A 24113-nucleotide genomic window follows, 5' to 3' on the forward strand; every position below is an offset into this window, starting at 1 on the left:
CTCCCTGCATTGTAAACGTCATAAGCGTAGATTCAAAAAGTGAGCGTGGCACGCATCACTTTCTCTGTTTTGTTTGATTTTGCACATTATTTGTTTACCAGCGTGTGTTATTAAATTGTTGAGCGTGTCTACGTTCCCCGTCTCCATCGGCGGAATCATTAAATTGTTGAGCGATGCTGGTACAAAATGGTTTAAGCAAAGTATCCTTGTTTTTGTTTTTTTGAGAACTACAAAGTATCCTTGTGTTGGGGGTCCTAAACTCCTGAAATTATAGAATCTCAACCTGGATAATCGAAACTGTCTATTTCTAATCATCTACTCTTAAATTTGATGTAATCCATCGTATAAGCCACTTGGGTTTTGGATAGCATGACATTTCAATAAGACGATGTGGCCTCCCATTTAGCAAGTTAGGTCGATGTTGCCACGCATGACAAACATTATTTATACCATGAAAGACCAAGATGTTGCATAGGCGGCTGAAGCAACTGTATAGCAATTTGCAACATTTTTTCTTATATGGCTTCTCTTTCCTAACACAAAGCTAGATTCTCCCATTTCAACCACGTCTTTGAGAAGCGGCGGCTTGGACTCCATTGCCCTCCATTTGTTTTCAAATTTTATATCAGGTAGTATAAGTAACGTTTTGTAGATGAATGGCCACATGATTCTGTTACATAAGTCAATCTTTTCATTTTCAATTTCTACTATTTCATTTAGTATTTTTGTTCCTTTCTGAAACGAAAGAACTTGAGATGCATTCAATTTGTATGGCCGCCTTACTCCTTCCACAATGTTCTCGTCTCAGACCGCTCGCCGTAGCCTCTAGTTTTCTCACCATGCATATTCATCACATAGACCTCTTATTGTTGTCGATATATTCTACCATTTATTGTCTTCCCCACTGGCACTATTAGCCCCTCTGGTCATAAATACAGACAATTTAGGAAAATGTCAAAATTTTAAAGCTTTGACTAACAATTGCTTTTAAAATATTTAGTTTGGAACCTTAAAATCATATGTGTAGATTTGTCTTAAAAAATACTTTCATAATATCACAAATTCAATTAATTTTATAAATATATTCTAATAGAAAATAATAGTCAAAACTATATATTAAAAATTATGCCTTATCCAAAACGATATATATTTATGATTGGAGAGAGTATCACATTATAGCAACTTATGCTAAACTTGTCCCCCTATAGGTGGACCGGTACTAGCGTGCAAGATTTATGCCGCCGTGAACCTTCATTCACTTTACACATGAATCTTATGACAAAAATAATGGTAACCAGGAGGTGCTCCTATTATATTCCTTCCATTTACAAATACTTGTATAATTAACCTGAGTATACAAATAAAGAAAATTTCCTTGAATAAAATTGGTTAAAATGCCCCAGATAATACTTAGACACACAAACAACAAGGTACCAAAGTAGATCATAAATGATATGGAGTATATGGGGAAATTTTATCTTAGACATCATGAAATAAGAGTATCTCTAAGAGACTATCTAAAATTGGTTCTCTATATCCCCATATAGGGAGACATCCCAAAAATATGGACTCCTTAAAAGTTTTCCCCTCCAACAGATACCTTATTTGTGACTCTCTATATTTTAAAATTCTTCTACGTAGACAAACTTCCAACCGTCTCTCCCATCTCCCTGTTCTTGCGCTTCTCCCTTCCAGCGCCGGCATCGGTCGTGTGCGTATGTGATCAGGACGTCACTCCTTCGTTCATGTGCGACGCACGCCGTGATGCCTAGACACGCTGTCAACCCGAGAGGGAGCGAGGGAGTCACGCCGTCAACCCGTCACGCCCAAACACGGTCAACCCTAAGCGATGACGCACCCGTCGACCCAAGCGACGACGCTCCCGTCGATCCGGATAGGCTTGAGTCGAATCCAGGGACACGCCGTCGATACCCAGCGAATAATTGTTGGTTTCAGATGCGTACATAGCCTCTCGTCTGCGTGCAGCACCCGAGGAGAAATTGATTTGTTTTGGGATGAGTCATCGTAGCTTTTTCATGCAACATGTCGTGGATTTGTCATCATCAGATGATGACGATGAATTCATTATTGCTGGAGCACATGTAGCACACAATCAATATCAGCTTGAAAGGAACCGCACCATGACGGATGTGTCCTTGGGCATCAAGTAGTTCATCGGAACAGAGAAGCATGACATTTGAGACTGTATCAAGACTACTTCTCGGATGATCCTAGGTGCGACACTACTTTGTTCAGGCGCGGGTTTGTAATTAGTACATATATTTTTATTTGTCTTTGTTGTCGATCGTGATATGTATGGCTCATTCTTATCATACCCGCACAGGTTTAGAATGAGGTGTTTTCTGTTTGTACGCATAATGTGTGTTGTAGAAGAATATGATGACTACTTTGTGCAGAAAAGAAATACAGCCGATAAACTTGGGTTAAGTTGTTTGCAAAAGGTTACCACATAATTTCGTATGCTAACTTATGGAGTAGCAGCGGATGCTACAGATAATTATGTTTGTATCGGAGAAAGTATTGCTATAGATAGTCTGAAACAACTTGTTAAATCTATTATTGAAGTACTTGGAGATGAGTATTTGAGATCACCAAATGAGAATGATACTGCTAGATTACTTGCACTTGGGGAGGCACGAGGTTGTCCGGGAATGCTAGGATCCATTGATTGTATGCATCAGAAGTGAAAGAATTGGCACGGCTGCATGGAAAGGTATGTACAACGACCATATTCACGAGCCTACAGTCATTTTAGAAGTTGTTGCTTCACAAGATCTCTGGATTTGACATGATTTCTTTGGCTCACCTAGGTCTCACAATGATATCAATGTTTTTCAACGCTCCCCACTCTTTGCGAAGCTAGCTAAAGGTCATGCTTCAAAAGTGAATTGTACCATCAATGGTCGCAATTATACAATGAGATATTACTTTACAGATGGCACATATGCTATACGGGCCATATTTGTAAAGACAATATCATCTTCACTAAGCAATAAGAAGAAATATTTCGCCAAAGCTCAAGAAGAAGTTAGGAAGGACGTGGAAAGATCATTTGGGGTTCTACAAGCTCGTTTTGCTATTATTTGAGGACCAGTGCGATTTTAGGATCAAGACACACTCGGATAAATTATGACAGCTTGTGTAATTATGCATAACATGATCGTTGAAGATGTGCGGGAGGCACGGTTCACAAATGCGTCGTTAACCGCCCAAAAATCACGGTTACCGACCTTCTCGGTCCGGTCCGGTTTCAGAAACCGAACGGTTACCGAAATTTGAATTCAAAAAATTCGAAAAAATAAAAAAATAAAAAATTCAAAAAACATCTTAAAAAAAACTAGACACAATTCTAAGACCTTTTGTGAATTTTTTTTTCAAAAATAATGTCGTTTGCATCATATTCTATAGGGAGGAAGTTTGAAAAAAATAAAAAAATTGAAGCATGCGGCTCAGTTATTAACCCATGTTAAGGAAAAGTGTAACATGCAAACACATATTTTTCTTGTGTAAAAAGTATTTTAAGAGAATCTTTAAAATTGATTTCACTTTATTTAGAGTTTTATTAAATTCTCTATGATTTTTACAAAGTTCACAAGCATAAAAGTGAATATGTTAAGAAACAGTAATGTAATTAACTTTTTCATGTCTACTATTATTTTTCCTACGTAAATCATAGTATAAATAAGCTAATGAAAGTGGTTTCACTGATTTTTGAGGTGTGATGGGTCAGTTATGAATTAATCCAGTTGCAACACATTTACACAATCATGCATGTTAAAATAACTAATTCATGAGTTCATGTATTTTTAAAAGACATAGGATCATGTAAGAAGACTAACAAAATTAGTTTCATAATTTTTGGATTAGCAAAGAGTAAACTATGTATTTAACTTGGTTTAACAAATACAATTTCTCACAAAACATTTTGAACTTTTTTATGAGTATAAATACTTTTATCATGTAGATCATGTCACAAGGAAACCAACAAAATTTGTTTCACTTGATTTGAAGCTCAGATGAATTAGTTATTGATTTTAGAGGATTGAGATAATTTTTGGGTTTTTTTGTTGAACTTTACTGAAAATCGAGAAAACCGCTCGATAAATCGAGAAAACCGAGCGGTTACCGAGTAAACCGAGCGGTTACCGAAAATGTAGAAAATTCGAGAAAACCACTCGATAAATCACAAAAACCGCTCGGTAACCGGTCCAAACCGACCGGTTACCGAACGGCTAAAATCGCGATTTTTTTTTCAAATTTCAAATTTTGCCAAATGAATTTTCTCTGATTTTTTTTGAATTTTTGACCGGTAACCGCGGTTATCGCGAATTTTTGGTTACCGCCGGAGCTCGGTAACCGAGCTCTGGTCGGTAACTTTAACCCTGGCGGGAGGAAGGACTGAAAAAACTTCAATTATGATCGGATACGCCTGAACTTCATGAGTTCATTGAAACTCACAGAAAAATTAGAGACATGGAAACTAACTCACAGTTTCAAGCTGACCTAGTGGAGCACATGTGGCATCGTCATGGAGATCAGCATTAACGATAATTATAAGGGGAAAATAGCTAGCCCTGGTGTCCTGCTTCAATGATATAGTTATGTATCGCCAATAAGTTCATAAGATTTTAAATAGATGGTCTTTGTGGAAATTGTTGGAACTGCTGCTTATTTTTTGTAAAATGTTATCATAATGCTCAAATCCTGCACTAAACATTTCATGGATGACCCTGGTGATTTGCACAATGGGATTGCCACGAGTTCGTGTATGCAGTCTAATATGAGCCCCACCTTTTTATCTCCAGGAGTAGGAAAGAGTTGCTTGCTGCTGCGGTTCTCTGATGGCACCTTCATAACAAGTCTACCTTGGCCATGAAGGCTATACAGACAACTGCCTAAGTCCAAAAGTTTAGGATGTGCATACCACTAACTGTCGTGGTCTTGGTTGTTTTCACATAAAGAGTTGTAGGAACAAGAATTGATGCAATCCAACTTTTTGTCATAAACAACACAAAATGTTAACATCACAGAGACATGAATGTTTAAGTGGACACATCTATTATGTGCTAAAAAAAAGAGCAAGGCACAGGAAGCATCCATGTGGAGAAGTGGAGAAAACTGTTAACTATTTCTCTTTCTTCAGCTCCAATGATCTAAGCTCTTTTGACAATTCCTGATATTTCTTTCTTGCCTCTGCAATCTGAGACCGGAGCTTTTGTTCCTACACACATGAGAATGATATTTTATTCTTTGTATCAATCAATCCTCTAAAATGTTAAGCTTCAGAGAAACAACATTGAGGAGAAATGAGTTCTCCAAAATGATGAGCTCTAGAGAGAACAACATTTATAAAGCAAAAAAAAGTAAGCATCAAGTTTCTCTGAACAAAACATGTGTTCCAATAGTTTACAGAACAACACATCAAGTTAATAGACCAAGGAAATAGATTTTATAATATTACCTGCTTGGATGAAGCATTACACTCTTCCTGCCATCCTTTACTAACTTTGTCTATTGACGACACCTTCATGTACTTGCTTATCAGTTCAGTTAAATGCATCTCTCTGCAAAAGTAAATTGGAGAAACACATTTGTCGGTGTATTCAGAACCAGGGGTCCCTAAGTCCCGAGACCAGGCCGGCCATCCACCACATGTCACCACCCTGCAAGGTAAGAAAAAGCTAAGTCCCGGGAGAAGGTGCTCGGGGCCGCCGCCTCTGGTTCCCGAGCACCCTAGCTCCCCGATGATCTGCAGGGCCCAAATACTAAGAACGAAGTGCTCGGGAGAGAGTGCTCGGGGCTGCACGTGGCAGCCCCCGAGGACTCGGTGCCCCGAAGGTCCCACCGAAGTGCTCGGGAGAGAGTGCTCGGGGCTGCACGTGGCAGCCCCCGAGGACTCGGTGCCCCGAAGGTCCCCCCGAAGTGCTCGGGAGAGAGTGCTCGGGGCTGCACGTGACAGCCCCCGAGGACTCGGTTCCCCGAAGGTCTCACTCGAGTGCTCGGGAGAGAGTGCTCGGGGCTGCACGTGGCAGCCCCCGAGGACTCGGTTCCCCGAAGGTCTCACTCGAGTGCTCGGGAGAGAGTGCTCGGGGCTGCACGTGGCAGCCCCCGAGGACTCGGTTCCCCGAAGGTTCGCGCAAGATCATTCAACGACCCGAAGGGTCCCGTCGTCAGGGTGTCATCCAGTCAAAGGCCCAATGCCGCATTTAATAGGCACGCGCGGTCTGACATCCTGACATTCTCAGCTGCCCACGCCCCAGTGTCAGACCCTGCCATGCACTGGCAGGGGGGCGTGGGTCCATTAAATGCACGGGTCCCGTCCCGTTTCATCCAGGTGCCTCGGGATAACGTTGCCAGAATCGAAGCGCTCGGCCTGCCACCCTGCCCTGGCAGAAGAACAAGACAGGGTGGGCGCACCGGGCACCTCTGAGGCTGCCCGTTGGGCCCCTTTCATGGCGCCACGAGGCTTCCGCAGCGGCTGGTGGTCGAATGCGCGCCGCATTTCTCCACCGCCCCTGTCACTTCGCCAAGATGAAATGATTACGCCTTTCTCCGTGGCACCTTGGCATTCGCGTCCCCTCTTTCCCATTCAGGATATGTTGAGGTCGGCGCGCCTATAAAAGGAAAGGATGGAGAACACTAAAAGAGAGAGCAACAGCCCCCGACCACAAGACAACCAAGAGACCAGATAACCAACAATCTCCGGCGAGCCAGGCCAAAGATAGATCGACAGACACTCGAACCAGCTCAAGTTAAGCTGGAACATAAGAGCCTCAAGCTCTTTGTAAACAGTTCTCCCCTTAGAACCAGATACCTCCTTGAAGAATCCCCTTCAAGGATAAATATAGCGCTCATACAGGAGTAGGGTATTACGCCTCCGTGCGGCCCGAACCTGTCTAAAACCCGGCGTACCCACTAGCCATCGCATTTATTTCCGTTCCCGCTTATTTCCCACACAAGCTTTTCCAGGATCATCCCCCCGGCCGAATCTCTAAAAAGGGGTCTCTCGGGATCCCTGCGACAGGAGTTCACTCTCCGACAACATTTACTTACTATTGATGATTAATTTTGTACATTAGATATGATACATGATGGAGCGGTTACAATACAGGTCATACAAAGCTACATTTTCCTATTGGCATACAAGGAAGATTGATCCATACATCCAAAACATTGATCCAAAACACAAATAGTAGCTTAACAGTTTAAATTTTTTTTGCACAAAAGTAGCTCCTTAACAGTTTCATAATAAAATTACGCATAAGTAGGATAATAACATATAGATTGCTGTAACAACCCGAGTAGCAGGCATGCCACTAATCCTAGCAGTAGCAGCTATCAACCCGAGTTGTTCAATCATTGAGTCACTATCTCATCCTACAAGCTCCTGTAGTATTACTATTGCAGGCCAGATATACCACTAATGTTTATTGACATAATTCTCTCTTCTTCCAATATTCTCTTGAACTCAAACTCTTTGCTCTTTAACTCATAGATTTCCTTTTTCAAGTGCAACCCTCTTTTGTTCTAGTGCATAAGCTTGTTTGTATCTCTTATCTTTCTTAAGCTCCTTCTCCGCATCAACCTCTTTCTTTTTAGCCCACAAATTATCTAACGCCTCCATGTACACAAGATCTCCACCTTGACGTAGTTTTACTTCATCCCTCTTCTTACCTATTGGTCTCTTCGATATAGAATACTCTGGAGTTGCAGCCTCACTATCATCAGGGCTAATAGGAACAAACGTAGCTAGACTTGAAGTGTCAGAAGTCTTCTGTTTTTTGTGAGATGTCTTTTGTGTCTGCCTATCAATCCACTTTGGTTGTGTTCTTAAGAGGTTCTAGCAATGCATGAATTGAAATGACTTATTAGTATTATCTTCTGACTTGAACAAAGTGCATGCCTACACTAGCTATACAAGTCAACAAAAAAAAGACAGTACGTTTAGCATCAATTCATGATGATGTATAGACAACAAAATTATATGAGGAACTTGTCAACAAACTTGTCTTGGTAAGACACTCCACTTTGCTTTCTACCCTCAATCCGGCTTAGACATCTGACAAACTTGTTGATATTTACTTGAATAACAGACCAATGGTGCATGAGGGAATTTTGGGTGTGATCTGAGGTGAAGTCCTTGTTCAAGTGAAAATAATCATAAATTCTCTTTCAATATGTAGAACGAGATTGATCAGTGCCTTGAACTGCATCCAAACTGATGTTGAGCCATGCCGACACCAATATTTCATCTTCATTCTCACTAAAATTGTTTGATCTTTTTCGGTTTGGTCTCACGGTGGGAGTAACTTCCACAACTGGTGTTACTTGCTCCTCAGGTGGGCTACTCAGTCCATCCCAATCCATTTCATTGCTCACCTCATTCATCAATATAGTATAATATTCACTCCCGTCTATAGTGCCTATTAAATTTGTAAACACCAATATGATGTTAACACATTCAAAGAATAAGTTTGTAAATATCAATGTCGCTTCCACACAAAATCTTATCGGAACAAAACTCATAATTTCTAACATAACCACACAAATATCATATTGTTTCATCTATAAATGCTAAATCACAAAATTCACAAAAGTTACACCTGATCTCGATCGTCCCAAGTTCCGAAAACACATTTCTTCTCTGTGTGTTCAACATGTTTGTGTGGGTAGAAACTCACAACAATCATGGGTCCTTGAACCAGAACCTAAGCATGATGTAAAATCCTACTGGATAACTTATGATATTTCTTCGGTATTACTAAAACATCATATGTGCTACTAATTTTGACTACGCATTCAACAAAATTAACTAATTTGCACTGGCATGAAGTAGCAAACTCTGAAGAGTAGCTCACCAGGAAAGGTGCCCTATCAGATCGGCCATCTAGATGAAGTACTGGCCAAGATGCACCAGAGTGAGGACGAAGAACAGGATGAACCCAAGGAGATGCCTGAACCCACATGAACATCACATAACCATCAGCAACAAAAAAAAAACCATATTGTTTCATATTGAAACTACAAATGCCAAATCACAAAAGTTACATATGAACTAATATCACATTGATTCATCTAAGCCACCAAAAAAAATTGCCTACAAGCACTCCCTTCTAGTATTCATCCTTCAATAGAAATTTCGGTGCATTTCGTAGCATTTCATCACTACCATTTTCATCATTGCAGTGCAATCCCTTCATCCATTCACCTCTCGACACACACATTCATCCATTCATCCATATAAGAAGAGGGAAGGAGAAAGAGGAGGAGGGAAGTTTCATCGATCTGGAATGACACCGCCACGCTCTCGAGTGGTGAAGCCGCCGATTCTGCTATCGAGAGGACAAGCCGCCGGTCCTCTGCTCCTCTCCCCTGTGCTCCCGCGTCTGTTGCAGCCTTGCGCGCCAGTGGCAGAGTCGGCCGGGTGGGGGACAAGCTGGAGGAGATGTCCGGCAGGGCGTCATGGGATGTCCGGTGGCCAGGCGTGACAGGGTGCAGGAGGGCAGGCGGAGAAGTGAAAGTGCATCTAGGCCCCTATGTGGGTTTTGGATAATTGATGACAAAATATTAAGGGACTAATATGTTTATTGAGGTTATGAATATGTTTTAGTTCCATTGGAGAAGTTAAACGACGTTGGCATCCCTTAAAAGGAAAAGAGAAGCGGCATGTAGTTACTCATTAGGTTTAAATTGTTTTTATTTTTAAACTTGAGTTTAGAAATACCGTTCTATCAAACGGGATGCGTTTAGGTTAACTTGAAGATGTCTCAGTGCTCAAATGACTCTTTTAGACCAAATATGAGAGACACGATCATCCTACGACACCGAGAAAGTTTTAGTATCTGTTTGCACCCAGAGTGTCCGGGCTGACCCGGAGTCTCCGGGTTGCCGGAACCTCCAAGTAAGGCTACGGGCAGGGTGCTCGAGTAGAATCTAAGTGCTGAACCCGGAGTCTCCGGGTTGTCCCGGATACTTTGGATTCTCGTCAGTGGCCCGGAGTGTTCAGGTGAAACGTCGAGTCAAGCTCTCTGTTTGGGCTTAAGTGCCCAACCCAAAGTCTCTGGGTAGACCCCGATACTCCGGGATATGGTGAAGATCCGGACCCTTCAGATAGGACTCTAGGCAGAGGTCTTTGTGGAGCTTTCGAAGGCCAACCTGGATACTCTGGGTGAACCTAGATACTCCGGATCAATACAAAAAGTACTGTAACGATAAGTTTTAGGGGGCTGTGTTTAAATACCCCCTTCCCCCTTTCATTCATTGCTGTTGAACAAACTTGAGACAAAAGACTTGATAGCCTCTTTAGAACCCTCTCACTCCTCTAGTGTATTAATTCTAACGAGTATTTGAGAGTGTGGGTTGAAAAGTGAGATTGAGTGCTAGTGAGCTTAAATCCATCTTTTGAGCACTTGAGTTCTTCATCAAACCATTGACTCACATTTGTTACTCTTAGAGCTCTGAGATCCTAGACGGTTAGGCGTCACCCAGAGAGCATCCAAGCTTGTAGAGTGCCACGGGAAGTTTGTGAAGGTCATCCTCGCCCCCGCAAGGGAAGAGGAAGGTTGAGTAAGCCTCGAGATTAATCTTTGTGATCGCTCGGTGAGGATAAGGGTTGAGAGAGACCCGACTCTTTGTGAGCACCTCAACGGAGATGTAGGATCATTTGATCCGAACTTCGGGAAACAAATACTTGTCTTCTTTACTCTCTTGCATACTTTCTTGTTCTAGTTGATCTTTTGGGTGATTTGCCTCAATCTACTTGTTTGTGAGTTTGTGACCACAAGTGGTTGTTGAAAAAAAAGCTCATACATCAATTAAAACATGTGGTAACTCATAGACTCAACTAGATTCGATTAAATATTCATAGTTTTCAATTTCATGTTATTTACGGACTATCCGGGAGGACCCGGAGTATCCGGGTCCTGTACAACCCAGAGTCTTCGGATTGACACAGAGTATCCAGACTCTGTAATCCACTGTGAAGTTTTAAATTTTAGAAAACACCTATTCACCCCCTCTAGGCGATATCATATACATTTAATTGGTATCAGAGCCTAACCTTCTACAAGACTTCACCGCTTGGAGATTTCGAAGATGTCGACGTCCGGGGAGAAGAGTCCGACGAGTCCAAAAGGTGATCTTTTGACTTCAGGTAATGGTAAAGGAAAGGGAGTTGCAATCAGTTCAATTATGATAAATTGAATGCTTTCGATTCTTATATTCCCTTGTCATCCGGATGTGCGTCATATTTTGATGGCACGCACTACGCCGCTTGGAGGCACAAAATAAAACTACATTTAATATCTCTTCATCCAAGTATTTAGAAGATTATTTGCACATATTTTACGTTGCCAGATGAAGACAAAGAGCTCACTCTCAATCAAGAGCAAAATCTACACCGTAATATACAAGCCGCAAGTGTGTTACTTGGTGCTTTGAGCTCCGAGGAGTTTAATAAAGTGGATGGGCTTAAAGAAGCCAAAATGATATGGGACACACTTCAAGTCACACATGATGGCACCACGTGTGAGGAAATCCAAGATAGAGTTGCTTGTAGGCAAATTAGAAAGATTTGTTATGGAGGATGATGAAACCCCTCAAGTCATGTATGACCGTATGATGGTGCTAGTAAACAAAATAAGAGGGCTAGGAAGTGAAGAGGTAGATGACCACAAGGTGGTGCCAAGATTGCTAAGAACTTTTACACCAAGAAATTCCACCTTGGTCACTCTCATCCGAGAAAGAAGAGATTACAAGAGGCAAACACCAAGTGATGTGCTTGGTAGGATACTTTCCTATGAGCTCATGGAGTAAGAAGCAAACGAAATCAAGAATCTTGCCAAGCAAAGCTCAACCTCAAAGAATAAAGAGGTAGCATTAAAGGTAAGCAAAAGCAAGAAAGTTGTAGAATTGAGCTCAAGTAAAGATGAGTGCTCGGATGATGAAGAAATATCCTTCTTTGTAAGAAAGTTCAAGAAATTCATGAAAAAAGGTGGCTATAGCAAATACAAGAGAGACATGTCTATGAGAAGAATATCCAAGAGAGCATGCTATGAGTGCGACGAAGTTGGAAACTTTATCGCCGAGTGTCCTAAAAAGAAAATTAAGGATAAGGAAGAAAAGAAGAACAAATCTTTAAACAAGGACAAATACAAAACCCATAAGAAGAAATATTCGGGTCAAGCCTATATTGGCGAGGAGTGTGAATCCAACTCCGACTCCGAATCCGATGATGAAGGGGTCACCACCATCGCTATGCACTCCTCTACACCTACAAAGTCACTCTTTGGCGAGATGAGCGACGACGATGACACTCCTAGGTGTCTCATGGCAAAAGAGCGCAAGGTAAAATCACAACTCAAGCTCCTAGATAGTGATAGTGATAGTGATAGTAGTTGCGAAAGTATGCTCAAATGTCTTAGTAAAAATATCATATCTAAGATAAAAGAACTAATAGAAATAATATAGAGTCAAGAGGAGATTCTCGAGCAGCAAGAAGACTTGCTCATCCTTGAAAAGGAGAGAAACCTTGAACTCGAGAAGCTCCTTGCTAAATAGAAGGAGAAAGTTGAGAAATCAACCAAAGATTTTGAGTTGGCCAATATCTCAATTGCTAGTCTTGAGGATAGAAATGTCACATTTCAAGAGAATTTCAAATGTTTAGATGAATCTCATAAAGCTCTTTAAGTGCAATTTGATGTCCTCAGGAATAACACTCCCAAATCTAATGATACAACCTCACTCTCTATTGCTTCTACTAGTAATGGTTGTTCTCGTTGCTACAATATTAATATAAATGCTTGTACTACTAATATTCAATCTTTGCAAACATTGCAAAAGAAAAATAAGAGGCTAAATGCCTTGATTAAGTATGGATGCATCAACACATATAAATCCAAAGATGCACTATATAAGACCATTGAGGTCAAGGACAATAGGCAAAAGAGAGAGATTGGATTTGATATGTGTACGAGCAAACCAAGTGAGCGTGTGGTGATTAATGGCAAGGAGTACCTCAAGTTCATCAAGGGAGGCAAGCAAAATAGTCTCACCACACAAGTCAAACGACACAAATGCCATGAACCTCAATCTACCTTTTATGCATCTTATATTTTGAAGAGGAACTACGGTGGTAAAATAGTTGCTCTATATGTTGGTGCTCGCACAAAGGATCGAGTCATCAAAAGTAGTGTGTGGGTGCCAAGTGCTTGTGACTAACATGAAAGGATCCAAGCAAATTTGTGTACCTAAAACAAAAGTTTAATTTGTTTTGTAGACATACTCCTCTGGTGGATCAAGTTGGGTGATTGATAGCGGATGCACAAATCATATGATCGGAGAAAAGAGTATATTCTCATCATTTAAAGAAAATAGAGGATCTTATGAGAATATTATTTTTGGTGATGACGGGAAAGGAGAGGTAATTGGTTTATGTAAAATTACCATCTCTAATGTTCATTCGATATCAAATATTTTGTTGGTCAAATCTCTTAGTTATAATTTGTTGTCCGTATCACAACTTTGTGAGATAAGTTACAATTGTCTTTGTACTAATCAGGGTGTGATCGTCTCTAAGAGGGAAGACTCTTCAATAGCTTTTACCAGTGGGTTGAAGGGTAAGCTTTATCTTATTGATTTTTCAACGGATTAAGTGGCCTAAGACTTGCTTGATTGCTAAGTCTAACATGGGTTGGCTATGGCACCGCCGACTAGCCCATGTTAGCACGAGAAATTTGTCTAAACTTCTAAAGAGGGAGCACATACTAGGACTAACAAACATTTCCTTTGAGAAAGATAGAATTTGTAGTGCACGTCAAACGGGCAAGCAAGTTGGAGCTCCTCACCCTACTAAGAATGTGATGATAACCACAAGACCTTAGGAGCTCTTTCACATGGATTTATTTGGACAGATAGCCTACATAAGCATTAAAGGTAATAAATATGGTTTGGTTATTGTTGATGACTATTCTCGTTTCACTTGGATACTCCGGGATATGGTGAAGATCCGGACCTTTCGGATGGGACTCTGGACAGAGGTCTCTGTGGAGCTTTCGAAGGCCAACCTGGATACTCCAGGTGAACTCGGATACTCTAGGTCAATATAAAAGTACTGTAACAGCTAGTTTTAGGGGGTTGGGTTTAAATACCCCCTTCTCCCTTTCATTCATTGCTGCTGAACCAACTTGAGACAAAAGACTTCATTGCCTCTTTTTAGAACCCTCTCACTCCTCTAGTGCATTAATTCTAGCGATGAGTTGAGAGTTTGGGTTGAAAAGTGAGATTGAGTGCTAGTGAGCTTAAATCCATCTTTTGAGCACTTGAGTTCTTCATCAAGCTGTCGACTCGCATTTGTTACTCTTGGAGCTTTGAGCTCCTAGATGGTTAGGCGTCACCCGGAGAGCACTCAAGCTTGTGGAGTGCCCTGAAAAGTTTGTGAAGATCATCCTCGCCCCCGCAAGGGGAGAGGAAGGTTGAGTAAGCCCCGAGCTTGATCTTTGTGGTCGCTCGGTGAGGATAAGGGTTGAGAGAGACCCGACTCTTTGTGAGCACCTCAACGGAGAAATATGATCGTTGGATCCGAACTTCGGAAAACAAATACTTGTCTTCATTACTATCTTGCATACTTTCTTGTTCCAGTTGATCTTTTGGGTGATTTGCCCCAATCTACTTGTTTGTGAGTTTGTGACCGCAAGTGGCTGTTGAGAAAAAGCTCATAAATCAATTAGAAACTGTGGTAACTCATAGACTCAACTAGATTCTCTTGCATATTCATAGTTTTCAATTTCCTGTTATTTTCTGGACTATCCGGGTTCACCCAGAGTATCCATATCCTGTACAACTCGGAGTCTCCGGATTGACCCGGAGTATTCGGACTCTGTAATCCACTGTGAAGTATTAAATTTCAGGAAACACCTATTCACCCCCCTCTAGGCGACATCATGTACATTCAAGAAGTTGAGGGAGATGTCAAGCAAAAGTGGCGTGCGATGTCCGGCGGCCAGTCACAGCAGGGTGTGGAGGGAGGGCGGCCGTGCACAGGACACCGGGCTGGCGGGCGGGCCGTTACGGGACGGTGAATGGCCGTGCGCGGGTGGTACGTGGGAAGAAGGCGCAAGAGGTCGAGCTGGCGCGGGAAGATGGCACGGGTATGGCCGAAAACGCGAATAGAGAGTTGACTCGCGTTCCCAAGATCTACCGAGCAGAAGGGGTGGGATAGAGACTCGGTAAAGATTAGGGGCTACATACAGAGTCTGTTGGAGAAGAATTTTAGCCCATAACTCCTAAATTTAGGTATAGGGAACCAAATAAAGAGGCTCTTGGAGATGCTCTAACAAAGTATTTGAAAATAAATGACGTGGTAAAAAAAATACTAGTATAGCGCTGACACTATATTGATTTCAAAATCCCTTAGGGCCTGTTTGGATCCTCCAAAATGGGCCGAATTGGAATTACTTTCTAGGGTCGGCCTGTTTGGATGGACCATGGAATTGGACAGTGTGATTTAGCGCTTTCCAAAGCCCCATCAGAGGCCTACTTCAGATTCGGACCCAAAAAAGGAAAGGGGCATCCCATTTGCTCCCCGATCTGCCCGACTCATTCATCTCGTCCCCGACTCGCCCCTGACTCAACGCGCTCCTTGCCGCACATTCCTGATCTACTTCTTGATAGAGGCGACGATACCCGAACAACGATGGGGAGGAGCGGCGTAGGCACAATTTGTTGTGGTTCTTATTGGATCATGTTAGTGGAACCCTAGCTTTCTCTATGATTGAATTGGCCTTGTTTGGTGTGGATTTCATGAATAGGTTGTGGAGTAGAGAGGGATCTACATACCTTTGTGATCATCCATTTCTAGAACTATATATGTAACAGAGTTGAGTCCATGGTAGATGTTCAAGACTATCCAAGAATGCGTGCATGCTTAGTTTCTGAAATTTGTGTTCTTCGTACAAGTGTTAGTTGTTTGCTCACCTGTGTGATATGAGGACCTTGTCATGGTCCTTTTGTTTCCAATGTAGATGTGACTTCCTTTAATCACTCCATAGATGCCCTCTCCAGGATAGATACAAAATTCAGTCACATTTTCTGGCTTCAGTTGGATGGATTGGACTGAGAGTACTCAACAAGTGCAGCTGCAATTGGGTGGCTTGATTTGCTAGGTGCAAATTGATGAAAATGGTAACCAATAGGAGGGACTAATTGTTTGGACAGGAAACGATGTTTAGTGACCAGCTACATGCTTAAGAGACAAATCAACATCTTTGTAAATCCCCTTTGTTTGCTAGCATTAGTAATGAGAATCTTGTGCAGCTTTTTGTTATACAAAGTAAACTCTTTTGAGCTCATTAGTTGGGTTTAGGGTAGCTTTGCAGTTAGGAACTGGAGTTTATGTTTCATTATTACTAGATGTACAAAGTAAACCCCTAATGTTAGATACACATAATACTAGATTATTCTGTTGGGCAGTTGCATTATGCCCTTGAGAACTAATGAGGAACTTTTGACATGTGTTGAACTAGTCGACTTTGTGAAGGTGAGGCATGTAGTTTCTATATCCCCTGAGTGCCAACATTTTTGCAGCACGCCAATCTTTTTTTAAGTGTGTGCTAGTCCAGTTGCCACACGGTTTGTTGTTACTATTTGAGTCCAGCCATCAATATGAATCATTTGGGTCGAAGTGCACTCTAAAATAGGACTTGTTTTTGTTAACTGGATACAACCACCAATATGAATGATTTGGGTTGAAGTTCACTTTGAAGTAGGACATGATTTTTGTTAACATGCCACTCTGATCACTCAGGTCACTTAATTATAGTAGATATGGTTGTAAACATAATTTGCTCAATTTTTCCAATCTGTGCTCAATTTACACCACCACCCAAAACTACGTGCTCAGTTTTTCCAATCTGTTTAATTTACAGGGCTCTAGGAATGCTAGGATCTAGGATGGATTCATGTCAAACCCCTTCTCTCTTTTTTCATGTATATGCACTTCATGTGTAATATTTCTTATTCCTTGTATCTACATGTGTTTAGATGTTGGTTTCTAATAATATAAGTGAGGATGAAATAAGGAGGAAGAGAAGGAAGAAGACGAAGAGGGCAACTATTGTATTAGTTATTGTTTTGACTATGATTGCGCATTGGTATCGTAGGAAAAGGCGTAGGCAAATTGTTAATGTTGATGAAGTGGCAGAGAGATATGTTATTAGAAGAAAACAAATGCTGAGAAACTTGTATCAGGGTTCAAATGTTTATTGTTATGATAGATTGCGCCTAACTAAGAGGTCATTTTCTGACCTATGTGCCATCCTACGTGAGAGGTGTGGTCTACATGATACTTTAAATGTGTTAGTAGAAGAAAAGGTGGCTATATTCTTACCTATAGTCAGTCACGGTATGAAGATGAGGCTAATTTGTAGCACATATGGCTGGTGGCTTGAGCCAATTAGCCATCATTTTAACGAGGTGTTGAGATGTGTTCTATCATTATGCCATGATTTTATTAAGCTACCCAATCCGTCTGTTGTGCAACTGGAGGATTCCAAATGGAGGTAGTTTGAAAACTATCTTGGTGCATTGGATGGTACACACATTGATGTGTTTGTGCCATTGTCTGACCAAGGGAGGTATAGGAACAAGAAGCAGAAGATTGCCACCAATGTTTTGTGTGTTGTGATGTTGTCCTAAACTCCTAATGCTTATCTTTATCTGTTGTCCAAAAGTCCTACAATTGTTGTTATATTGTGAACTGTGAGACATGCAAATACACGGTCTAGAATCCAGAGGCCAAACTAGTCTGTCCACCTCCAGACTAGTCGACAAGTCAACCCTATGGCGACTCGACTCCACTTTACAACCTGATAACTATGATATCGTATTTAGTGTTCCTTGAAAATTATTCAAGAGTGTGTTCTGTGAGCATGCATTAACTCATGTGTACTGGCTTCGTGTAGATTAGGATAATTAATGATTATTACATATTGTACAACTTTCTAAGTGATAGGCAAATGGACATGGATGACATCCGTCTACATCAAGTGGATAGTGCTATATCTGTTGAAGTTTAAGTGAAAGTGTATGTTGAAAATTTAGTTCTAGACTAAATTATTAATCACTTGTTTAATTAAGTTGCAGATTCAGTTATGCTTTATTACAAGTTCAATTCTAAGTTACATTATTACCTTTGCATGTCTGGCCTTTTACTTGTTTGACATGGCTTTTACTAATGTCTAGTAATTTTCTTTGGCTATAGGATATGAAGAAAGGCAAGAAATTTGGGAGGGTTTATGTCTCTTGGACTGATGACATGGATGAAGCTCTATTGGTTATGCATTCAAATCTGTATGGTCTTAATCTCTCCTAATGTATATGTGGCTTTGTGATTGTAGAAGCAAGTGTCATCTATCTTCATGGTTATATTTAGGAGAAAGAGCAAGTGTTTTCTGTTAGCCTAGGAACCTGATATGCATGCATTTAATTCTATGATGGTGTGAATGCTTATCTATAGGCTAATTCGTAGAACATGTGCTAATATGTAGACCCTTTCAAATTCTAGTATCGTCATTGTGGTTGTTGATACCTACATTTATGTTTCTTTCCAGGTTTTGGTGACTTTTATGATAGCCATTTTTATCATTGTCAATTGTTATTTTTCATTTGAATGTTACTAGCTTGCTACGAGGGGTTTTTAATCTTACTATGTATACTATTGAAGAAGCTATGTGGCTATGTGTTATCAGACCTTGAAAATTCTAATTACACCCATATATCTTGTGATTGCTACATATTCACGTTCATAAGCATGTTGTACTGAAAATACTGACTTTGATTCCATATTTAAGCATCCAAATAACATCTGTAATCTGATTCTTGGAAAAGGATTCCATGACACCAAAATAGAAAATTGATTGAATCAGATTCTACTCAATTCAATTTATTTCCAAATCTGAGTTAGAATCAAATTGCTGGAATAAAATTTCAATTCATAGGAACCAAATAGGCCCTTAGCATTTTTGGGGAGTAGAGCAAGACCTCTTCCATTGGAAATTTTGAAGTGTGAAGTAATCCAAGCGACGGGCCAGGCCCGCCAGGTGCCAGCCTCACCCTCAAACGTACCGACCCATCCACCCGAGCTACGCACTACCCCCTCTAGACCACGTCGCGCTGCGCTGCGAGTTGTTGTCCACACACACGACACGTCAGGCTGGCCACTGGCGAGTGGGAGGCTACTGTGTTCTCCTGAGGAAATGCACCAGGTTGTGGCTACGGATGGGTAATCGAGTACAACGGGTACGGGTAATGTTCATTTATACTCATATTTGTTGGTTTTTTTATCCACATGTGAGTATACCCGTGAACTAGGGATGGCAACGGGTCTGCCTCTGTCGGGTTTTTCTGAAACAGACCTGACCCGAAACCCTATTCGTCAAACACGACACGGCCCCGAACTCAATACCTAGCGAAAAATCACCCCCGCCCCTGGCCCCGACGGGGACCCGAAACCCGACGAGGCAACCCGAAACCTGACTGGCTCGTCTTCCCAGCGCAGTCACGTGACAACGCAGTTCCCTCGTTGCCAGATCATCGCCCTCCATCACCACGTGCCCGCGCCTTCCTCACCGTCACCCTCCCTCGCTGCATTGTAGCCCTCCGGTGCCGCTCCCTCACCGCACAGTAGCCCTCCCGAGCCGCTCCCTCGCCGCACATCCCACTTCGACGATCACGGCACGAAGGCTGGTCGGAGCACATCTGCTTCAACGGCCACGACACGAAGGCAACTCATCGGTGCGATAGCTGAAGACATCCCAACACTGGCGCAACAGCCCGATGGCCGACACCCATGATGGAGCCCACAATCGCAGATCAACGGGGGGTGAGGGGGAGGGGGGAGGGGACAACATACCTCATTACCTCGAGTGGGAGGGGAGGAGATGGAGGAGTCGAGGAGGACGTCGATGCCTCCAGATACGCTGCCGTGGCCGTGCCACCGTGGAGGTGGAGGAGCCAAGGAGGTGGTCGTGCCATGCAGGTGGAGGAGCCGAGGTCAGGTCGTGGCAAGATCCGCCGCTTCATAGTGCCGGTGGAAAGGAGCCAAGTTGGAGGAGGAGAAGGGGGAGGAGGAGCCTAGGGATTAGGAGGAGAAGGGGTGGCTTCTTCTCCCCGATCGGCTTCTTCTCCCCAGCTGCCCCAATCTAGCTTCCGTCGCCTTCGCTCTCCACCTGCGCCACAGGACTCGACGTGCTTGACCCTGGGCTGCTACCGACCAGCCCCGTCAGACCTCCCCTAGGCCGACCCCTACATCCCGGCACCCTTTCTCTCACTCTCTACTCTCTCTCACTGCGTCGACGTGTCTGGTGTGGAGGCATGGTGTGGGGGTGAAGAGACCAGAGAAGGTGAGGATGGGTCGGGCCTTGGGGGGTTTAGGTGGGTCGAGGGATTTTATGCGGAACCGTCCAAATAATATTCTAATTAATCACCAGGAGGATCATCATTCATAATTTACCACCTCGATGATTAACCAGAATATCATCCCGGTAGTCCCGGCATGTGTTTTGTGCCCAAGGATCGGAACACATGCCTTCCAACATGTACATCACAACATAGTTTAATAAAAAATGAGTAATAAATATTTATATCACAAGTATTAAGCATGCACTGATTTCAACAATTTACAACAAAAACGAGCTAGGAGGAGACAAAACCCCTCAATTCCTAACCACAAAAAAACTACGTGGCGGAAAGTTAAACTTAGAGACCACAAAAGAGAACGTCGCCACATGCCCTTAGGCACCATCTCAAAAACGCCACCTTCAGAGTAGGATGCACTACTCTTGCCCACCACCCCGATCGACAAGCACGAAGTAGCCAAAAATAGCATCTTCCTCAGCAGCAGGAGTACCTGAAAGCGCAGGCATGAGTACGAAGGTACTCGCAAGACTTAAACCATATAGAGCACATATACATAGCTCGACTCCAAGGATTATGCATTGATCATTAGCAAGGATGAACCACAGGTTAGGTAAAACATAAGCACAAAGCATCCTAGACATATGTGTGAGCGACTGAAACTTTAACAGAACATAAGAAATTTTCCCTGCATCTAACAACTGAACAAAAGTAATTGTAAACAACATGTATATCAATAAGTAACAAGTACCAACATCACCATCTCCCACATACCGAACCACAAACCATACTCAAAACTCTACGACTGATGCAGATGGACAGAAGCATGCTCATGACCGAGAGCGCGACAGATCAAACTATTTATACACCCTGCAGGGGATACTCCTGGATCCACACGACACGAGGACCATTCAACTTGTGCCACCGGCCAAAGTGTACATGAGGGGGTACTCGTGACAACCTTTCTCGACCAGCCCCAACCGTTTGGATCAAGCATCGCTCGGCGCGGCGGTACTAGAACTACTCCCGGAGCAAACTAGTACCGCTACAAGCCCGCCCGCTCACACCATCGATGTCCAAGCCAAAAAAGTCACAGCTGCGAAGGTATTCGGCTCACCTTACCATTAGATCGGCATGTGGTGAGTAAGGTAAGTGCTAGAGCCAACAACACCGACGATCGGTGCTTAACCGGCGCAAAGCGGTTTACGGTGTCCAGTTTTCCTCTACCGGCCTACCTAGGGGAACTCCACATCCGGGCAGGACAAAACACATCCTAGCACCATCCACACTTCGTCTCATACTCACCACTCATACAACCATTTTAACCTCGATAAGTGTATGTAATCATAAGAAGGTCCTATTCTCGCGAACAACGAAATGCACCGTCGCTCGACTTCTACCAAATGACCTAAGTATGGCTAAGCATATAAGTCGAACTCATACCTAGACATTGACAACCTCTCAAGGCTACAAGGAATGTAAATACACAAGTATTCATGGTAGAAGAATGCAATCGACATAGATTCTACCCATTGGCACCCGACACTGACTCACTAAACATGCATACATACATAAACATAATTCATCAATTTTAGACTTATCCAATTATACAAGATGTGTCAATATACTTAGTTGCTTGCCTTGCTGTTCAAGTGGCTGCCCAAAGTTTCCCTCGCCCTCCTGGATCACCAGCTCGACGTCCTCTAAAACGAATAATGCGTGCAATGCCATGAGTATGAATAAAGTGCAACAATGCATGCCACAATGCTTAACAATATGCTAGAAATATAAGATATACAAATCCATGCGATACTAAACGATCTAAACGAAATCCAGAAAATAACAGCCATCCGGAGTATCCGGACTAGTTCGGAGTATCCGGGCTCGGACCCTCCGGGTGACCCTCTAGGGGAGGCGCTCTGTTACTTTGACTGGCCCGAAGTATCTGGGTGAATCTGGAGTATTCGCGTTCCGAAGTATCCGGGTCATCCTTCAGGAAAGACTTTCGGTTAGCATTATTTTAATTTGACTTGGAACCTTTGGGTTGGTCCGGACTATCTGGGATATACCGGACACTCCGAGTGAGGTTCCGAGCGGAGCTCTCGGCTACACGATCACATAACTACCCGGAGTCTCCGGGCTTGTCCGGATAATACGAGCTATACAGATTTGGTTTCTTCACGATTTTTCCACTTGGGTGTTTTTTACTCATTTTACAAATCTGTGCTACACAAACGTGTACAAGCCCTATCCAAAGGATCCTAAACCAAACTCGCACCCTAAACCCTAACCAATTTTGAACACAATTTATCGGACAAAATCTGCTAAGTCCGGAGTATTCGAGTGAGTCTGGAGTATCCGAGCTATACAGAAAAGCTGTTCTCGAATGGATTTTTGGTCGATTCGAGTTGCGATCTTTTCCAAGCCTAACGGGAACATGTTAGGGATAGTCTAAAGGTACTAGAACTTGTTCATCAACTACCAACACTACTCTAGAGCTCAGATTCGACCAAAAATACATTTTTACTCCAAAAAGCTCAAGAATGGCAAGAACTACTCGATTCCTCCACGGAAACTAAAATGGATTGGATAGATGAGTAGCTTATGAGCTAGAGAATGCAATGGTGCCACATGCATACCTTGAATCCTCCACTTGAGCTCGGATTTTGGATAAAAAGAGAGAGTGAGTGCTTGAGCTTGAGTGAGAGGGGGAGAGAGAAGGAGCTGCTGCTGCAGCAGCCGGGGGAAAGCGTGGGGAGTGAGTAGAGGAGAGAGAGAGAGAGCAGGTGGGCTGCTGCCCACTTGAGAGAGGGAGTGGGTGAGGAGTAGGGCCACATGTGGGGCCCATATGTTAGAGAGAATAGGTATTTTTAATGCATTTTTCATTATTTTCTTCCCCAACTTTCTCTCTTATCCAAATGATTATTAATGAAGTGTATTCGCGCTCTGGATTAACATTACGCAAATTCTAAGCACAATGCTTAAGAAGCATGATTTTACTTAAATGTGTGATTAAGAAATTAGGACGTGACAGATTTCGAGGCCCGTGGAGCACCCACGAGTGCAAAGCCACCCTGGCCCCGGCTTGACAGCCCCGCGGAGCTGATTTTCCACCCGAACTCGTCCCCGTCGGGTCTGAAACCCTGGGGGATCCGACTCGACAGGGGAAGTTACCATCCTTACCGTGAACGCTTTTGGGCGAAAGATCGGCCACAAACCCATTGCCCGTGGGTATACCTGTTTACCCGTGGAGCAATAGGGTGACATTGTGGGGCTGACCAGGGCGGGGCGACATTGTGGGGCAATGTGGGGAGGCGACATGACGGGTCGGGGCAAAACGGCGTGGTGGCATGGCGGCGGGGCTGCGCGGAGTTGCGGGTGACCCGAGGCGAGGCAAGCCGAGGCGACGTGTGCGACAAAGCAGGGTGGCGGGGGGCGGGGCGACGCGACGCAGGATGCTAGGGGCGGCGGTTGGGGGCTCAGGGTGTCGGAGCATGGCACGCTCCTGCTGTGCAGCTGGGCCGAGGGAGTTAGAGATATATGTACTTATCTATCTGCCACGTAGTATTTTCTACGTATAAATGTACTGTAGATATCTAATGCTACTTATATTATATCCCATTCGTGTATTTAAGCGTGAATAAATGGATAATTAAGAATAAATTGACATCGCTAGTCGTGGG

General features: G+C 42.9%; 1 pseudogene; it reads right to left on the minus strand.

The window, feature by feature from the left end:
* Window positions 1–7359: 7359 nt before the first annotated feature.
* LOC133910742 (uncharacterized) lies at window positions 7360–8388 on the minus strand (annotated as a pseudogene).
* Window positions 8389–24113: the final 15725 nt, after the last annotated feature.

The sequence above is a fragment of the Phragmites australis genome, chromosome 3, assembly GCF_958298935.1.
Source record: "Phragmites australis chromosome 3, lpPhrAust1.1, whole genome shotgun sequence".
NCBI classification, from domain to species: domain Eukaryota; kingdom Viridiplantae; phylum Streptophyta; class Magnoliopsida; order Poales; family Poaceae; genus Phragmites; species Phragmites australis.